An 8,574-nucleotide genomic window follows, 5' to 3' on the forward strand; every position below is an offset into this window, starting at 1 on the left:
TAACGTTATGAACTATAACATTATAGCGTATAACGTTATATTGCATCACCATGTGACGTATAACGTTTTGAACTAATACGTAATAGCGTATAGAGTTACATTGCATCACTATATGACGTATAACGTTTTGTACTATTACGTAATAACGTATAACGTTATATTGCATCACTATATGACGTATAACGTTATATACTACTACGTTATAACGTATATCGTTATATTGCATTACTATATGTCGTATAACGTTATATACTATTACGCTATGACGTATAAAGTTATGAACTATTACGTTATAATGTATAACGGTATATTGCATCACTATATGACGTATAACGTTTTGTACTACTACGTAATAACGTATAACGTTATATTGCATCACTATAGGACGTATAACGCTATATTGCATCACTATATGACGTATAACGTTTTGTACTATTACGTAATAACGTATAACGTTATATTGCATCACTATATGACGCATAACGTTATACGCTATTACGTTATAACGTATAACATTATGTTGCATCACCATAGGACGTAAAGCGTTTTGTACTATTACGTAACAACGTATAACGTTATATTGCATCACTATAGGACGTATAACGTTATATTGCATCACTATATGAAGTATAACGTTATGAACTATTACATTATAGCGTATAACGTTATATTGCATCACCATGTGACGTATAACGTTTCGAACAAATACGTAATAACGTATAATATTATATTGCATCACAATATGAAGTGTAACGTTATGAACTATTACGTTATAACGCATAACGTTATATTGCATCACTATAGGACGTATAACGTTATATACTATTACGTTATGACGTATAACGCTATATTGCATCACCATGTGACGTATAACGTTTTGTACTATTACGTAATAACGTATAACGTTATATTGCATCACTATATAAAGTATAACATCATGAACTATTACATTATAACGTATAACGTTATAATGCATCACCATGTGACGTATAACGTTTCGAACTAATAGATAATAACGTATAATATTATATTGCATCACAATATGAAGTGTAACGTTATGAACTATTACGTTATAACGCATAACGTTATATTGCATCACTATAGGACGTATAACGTTATATACTATTACGTTATGACGTATAACGCTATATTGCATCACCATGTGACTTATAACGTTTTGTACTATTACGTAATAACGTATAACGTTATATTGCATCACTATAGGACGTATAACGTTATATTGCATCACTATATGAAGTATAACGTTATGAACTATTACGTTATGACGTATAACGCTATATTGCATCACCATGTGACTTATAACGTTTTGTACTATTACGTAATAACGTATAACGTTATATTGCATCACTATAGGACGTATAACGTTATATTGCATCACTATATGAAGTATACCGTTATGAACTATTACATTATAACGTATAACGTTATATTGCATCACCATGTGACGTATAACGTTTTGAACTAATCCGTAATAACGTATAGAGTTACATTGCATCACTATATGAAGTATACCGTTATGAACTATTACATTATAACGTTTAACGTTATATTGCATCACCATGGGACATATAGCGTCATATACTATTGCGTTATAATGTATAACAGTATATTGCATCACTATATGACGCATAACGTTATGAACTATGATGTTATAACGTATAATGTTATATTGCATCACCATGCGACGTATAACGTTTTGAACTAATACGTAATAACGTATAACGTTATATTGCAACACTGTATAACGTATAACGTTATACACTATTACGCTATATCGTATAACATTGTGTTGCATCACTATAGGACGTATAATGTTATATACTGTTACGATATGACGTATAACGTTATGAACGATTACGTTATAACGCATAACACTATATTGCATCACCATGTGACGTATAACGTTTTGTACTATTACGTAATAACGTATAACGTTATATTGCATCATCATAGGACGTATAGCGTCATATACTATTGCGTTATAATGTTTAACGGTATATTGCATCTCTATATGACGCACAACGTTATACGCTATTACGTTATAACGTATAACATTATGTTGCATCACTATAGGACCTATAACGTTATATACTATTACGTTATGATGTATAACGTTATGAACCATTACATTATAACGTATAACGTTATATTGCATCACCTTGTGACGTATAACGTTTTGTACTATTTCGTAATAACGTATAACATTATATTGCATCACTATATGAAGTATAACGTTATGAACTATTACATTATAGCGTATAACGTTATATTGCATCACCATGTGACGTATAACGTTTTGAACTAATACGTAATAACGTATAGAGTTACATTGCATCTCTATACGAAGTATACCGTTATGAACTATTACATTATAACGTTTAACGTTATATTGCATCACCATGGGACGTATAGCGTCATATACTATTGCGTTATAATGTATAACGGTATATTGCATCACTATATGATGCATAACGTTATGAACTATTACGTTATAACGTATAACTTTATGTTGCATCACTATAGGACGTATAACGTTATATACTACTACGTTATAACGCATAACGTTATATTGCATCATCATAGGACGTATAGCGTCATATATTATTGCGTTATAATGTATAACGGTATATTGCATCACTATGGTACGTATAACGTTATATACTATTACGTTATGACGTATAACGTTCTGAACTATTACGTTATAGCGCATAACGCTATATTGCATCACTATATGACGTATAACGTTTTGTACTATTACGTAATAACGTATAACGCTATATTGCATCACTATAGGACGTATAACGCTATATTGCATCACTATATGAAGTATAGCCTTATGAACTATTACATTATAACGTATAACGTTATAATGCATCACCATGTGACGTATAACGTTTTGAACTAATACGTAATAGCATATAGAGTTACATTGCATCACTATATGAAGTATACCGTTATGAACTATTACATTATAACGTTTAACGTTACATTGCATCACCATGGGACGTATAGCGTCATATACTATAGCGTTATAAGGTATAACGGTATATTGCATCACTATATGACGCATAACGTTATGAACTATTACGTTATAACGTGTAACGTTATATTGCATCACTATAGGACGTATAACGTTATATTGCATCACTATATGAAGTATACCGTTCTGAACTATTACATTATAACGTATAACGTTATATTGCATCATCATAGGTCGTATAACGTTATATACTATTACGTTATGACGTATAACTATATATTGCATCACCATGGGATGTAAAGCGTTTTGTACTATTACCTCACAACGTATAGCGTTATATTGCATCACTATAGGACGTATAACGTTATATTGCATCACTATATGAAGTATAACGTTATGAACTATTACATTATAGCGTATAACGTTATATTGCATCACCATGTGACGTATAACGTTTTGAACTAATACGTAATAGCGTATAGAGTTACATTGCATCACTATATGAAGTATACCGTTATGAACTATTACATTATAACGTTTAACGTTACATTGCTTCACCATGGGACGTATAGCGTCATATAGTATAGCGTTATAAGGTATAACGGTATATTGCATCACTATATGACGCATAACGTTATGAACTATTACGTTATAACGTATAACGTTATATTGCATCACTATAGGACATATAACGTTATATTGCATCACTATATGAAGTATACCGTTATGAACTATTACATTATAACGTATAACGTTATATTGCATCACCATGTGACGTATAACGTTTTGAACTAATACGTAATAGCGTATAGAGTTACATTGCATCACTATATGAAGTATACCGTTATGAACTATTACATTATAACGTTTAACGTTACATTGCTTCGCCATGGGACGTATAGCATCATATACTATTGCGTTATAATGTATAACGGTATATTGCATCACTATATGATGCATAACGTTATGAACTATTACGTTATAACGTATAACTTTATGTTGCATCACTATAGGACGTATAACGTTATATACTATTACGTTATGACGTATAACGTTCTGAACTACTACGTTATAACGCATAACGCTATATTGCATCACTATATGACGTATAACGTTTTGTACTATTACGTAATAACGTATAACGTTATATTGCATCACTATAGGACGTATAACGCTATATTGCATCACTATATGAAGTATAGCGTTATGAACTATTACATTATAACGTATAACGTTATAATGCATCACCATGTGACGTATAACGTTTTGAACTAATACGTCATAACGTATAATGTTATATTGCATCACTATATGAAGTATAACGTTATGAACTATTACGTTATAACGCATAACGTTAGATTGCATCATTATAGGACGTATAACGTTATATACTGTTGCGTTATGACGTATAACGATATATTGCATCACCATGGCACGTATAACGTTTTGTACTATTACGTAATAACGTATAACGTTATATTGCATCACAATATGACGTATAACGTTATATACCACTACGTTATAACGTATATCGTTATATTGCATTACTATATGACGTATAACGTTAAGAACTATTACGTTATAACGCGTAACGTTATATTGCATCACTATAGGACGTATAACGTTATATACTATTACGTTATGACGTATAACTATATATTGCATCACCATGGGACGTAAAGCGTTTTGTACTATTACGTAACAACGTATAACGTTATATTGCATCACTATAGGACGTATAACGTTATATTGCATCATCATAGGGCGTATAGCGTCATATATTATTGCGTTATAATGTATAACGGTATATTGCATCACTATGGTACGTATAACGTTATATACTATTACGTTATGACGTATAACGTTCTGAACTATTATGTTATAGCGCATAACGCTATATTGCATCACTATATGACGTATAACGTTTTGTACTATTACGTAATAACGTATAACGCTATATTGCATCACTATAGGACGTATAACGCTATAGTGCATCACTATATGAAGTATAGCGTTATGAACTATTACATTATAACGTATAACGTTATAATGCATCACCATGTGACGTATAACGTTTTGAACTAATACGTAATAGCATATAGAGTTACATTGCATCACTATATGAAGTATACCGTTATGAACTATTACATTATAACGTTTAACGTTACATTGCATCACCATGGGACGTATAGCGTCATATACTATAGCGTTATAAGGTATAACGGTATATTGCATCACTATATGACGCATAACGTTATGAACTATTACGTTATAACGTGTAACGTTATATTGCATCACTATAGGACGTATAACGTTATATTGCATCACTATATGAAGTATACCGTTCTGAACTATTACATTATAACGTATAACGTTATATTGCATCATCATAGGTCGTATAACGTTATATACTATTACGTTATGACGTATAACTATATATTGCATCACCATGGGATGTAAAGCGTTTTGTACTATTACCTCACAACGTATAGCGTTATATTGCATCACTATAGGACGTATAACGTTATATTGCATCACTATATGAAGTATAACGTTATGAACTATTACATTATAGCGTATAACGTTATATTGCATCACCATGTGACGTATAACGTTTTGAACTAATACGTAATAGCGTATAGAGTTACATTGCATCACTATATGAAGTATACCGTTATGAACTATTACATTATAACGTTTAACGTTACATTGCTTCACCATGGGACGTATAGCTTCATATAGTATAGCGTTATAAGGTATAACGGTATATTGCATCACTATATGACGCATAACGTTATGAACTATTACGTTATAACGTATAACGTTATATTGCATCACTATAGGACGTATAACGTTATATTGCATCACTATATGAAGTATACCGTTATGAACTATTACATTATAACGTATAACGTTATATTGCATCATCATAGGACGTATAGCGTCATATATTATTGCGTTATAATGTATAACGGTATATTGCATCACTATAGGACGTATAACGTTATATACTATTACGTTATGACGTATAACGTTATAATGCATCACCATGTGACGTATAACGTTTTGAACTAATACGTCATAACGTATAATGTTATATTGTATCACTATATGAAGTATAACGTTATGAACTATTACGTTATAACGCATAACGTTAGATTGCATCATTATAGGACGTATAACGTTATATACTGTTGCGTTATGACGTATAACGATATATTGCATCACCATGGCACGTATAACGTTTTGTACTATTACGTAATAACGTATAACGTTATATTGCATCACAATATGGCGTATAACGTTATATACCACTACGTTATAACGTATATCGTTATATTGCATTACTATATGACGTATAACGTTATGAACTATTACGTTATAACGCGTAACGTTATATTGCATCACTATAGGACGTATAACGTTATATACTATTACGTTATGACGTATAACTATATATTGCATCACCATGGGACGTAAAGCGTTTTGTACTATTACGTAACAACGTATAACGTTATATTGCATCACTATAGGACGTATAACGTTATATTGCATCACTATATGAAGTATAACGTTATGAACTATTACATTATAGCGTATAACGTTATATTGCATCACCATGTGACGTATAACGTTTTGAACTGATACGTAATAGCGTATAGAGTTACATTGCATCACTATATGAAGTATACCGTTATGAACTATTACATTATAACGTTTAACGTTACATTGCATCACCATGGGACGGATAGCGTCATATACTATAGCGTTATAAGGTATAACGGTATATTGCATCACTATATGACGCATAACGTTATGAACTATGACGTTATAACGTATAATGTTATATTGCATCACCATGCGACGTATAACGTTTTGAACTATTACGTAATAGCGTATAACGTTATACTGCAACACTATATAACGTATAACGTTATACACTATTACGCTATATCGTATAATATTATGTTGCATCACTATAGGACGTATAACGTTATATACTATTACGATATGACGTATAACGTTATGAACTATTACGTTATAACGCATAACGCTATATTGCATCACCATGTGACGTATAACGTTTTGTACCATTACGTAATAACGTATAACGTTATATTGCATCATCATAGGACGTATAGCGTCATATACTATTGCGTTATAATGTTTAACGGTATATTGCATCTCTATATGACGCATAACGTTATACGCTATTACGTTATAACGTATAACATTATGTTGCATCACTATAGAACGTATAACGTTACATACTATTACGTTATGATGTATAACGTTATGAACCATTACATTATAACGTATAACGTTATATTGCATCACCATGTGACGTATAACGTTTTGTACTATTACGTAATAACGTATAACGTTATATTGCATCACTATATGACGCATAACGTTATATACTATTACGTTATGACGTATAACGCTTTATTGCATCACCATGTGACGTATAACGTTTTGTACTATTACGTAATAACGTATAACGTTATATTGCACCACTATAGGACGTATATCGTTATATTGCATTACTATATGACGTCTAACGTTATGAACTATTACGTTATAACGCGTAACGTTATATTGCATCACTATATGAAGTATAACGTTATGAACTATTACATTATAGCGTATAACGTTATATTGCATCACCATGTGACGTATAACGTTTTGAACTAATACGTAATAGCGTATAGAGTTACATTGCATCTCTATATGAAGTATACCGTTATGAACTATTACATTATAACGTTTAACGTTACATTGCATCACCATGGGACGTATAGCGTCATATACTATAGCGTTATAAGGTATAACGGTATATTGCATCACTATATGACGCATAACGTTATGAACTATGACGTTATAACGTATAATGTTATATTGCATCACCACGCGACGTATAACGTTTTGAACTAATACGTAATAACTTATAACGTTATGTTGCATCACTATATGAAGTATTCCGTTATGAACTATTACAATTATAACGTATGACGTTATATTGCATCACCATGTGACGTATAACGTTTTGAACTAATACGTAATAACGTATAGAGTTACATTGCATCACTATATGAAGTATACCGTTATGAACTATTACATTATAACGTTTAACGTTATATTGCATCACCATGGGACGTATAACGTTTTGAACTAATACGTCATAACGTATAATGTTATATTGCATCACTATATGAAGTATAACGTTATGAACTATTACGTTATAACACATAACGTTATATTGCATCACTATAGGACGTATAACGTTTTATACTATTACGTTATGACGTATAACTATACATTGCATCACCACGGGACGTAAAGCGTTTTGTACTATTACGTAACAACGTATAACGTTATATTGCATCACTATAGGACGTATAACGTTATACACTATTACGTTATGACGTATAACGCTATATTGCATCACCATGTGACTTATAACGTTTTGTACTATTACGTAATAACGTATAACGTTATAATGCATCACTATATGACGTATAACGTTATATACTACTACGTTATAACGTATATCGTTATATTGCATTACTATA

Source organism: Bombus terrestris, unplaced genomic scaffold, assembly GCF_910591885.1.
Source record: "Bombus terrestris unplaced genomic scaffold, iyBomTerr1.2, whole genome shotgun sequence".
Classification (NCBI taxonomy): Eukaryota; Metazoa; Arthropoda; class Insecta; order Hymenoptera; family Apidae; genus Bombus; species Bombus terrestris.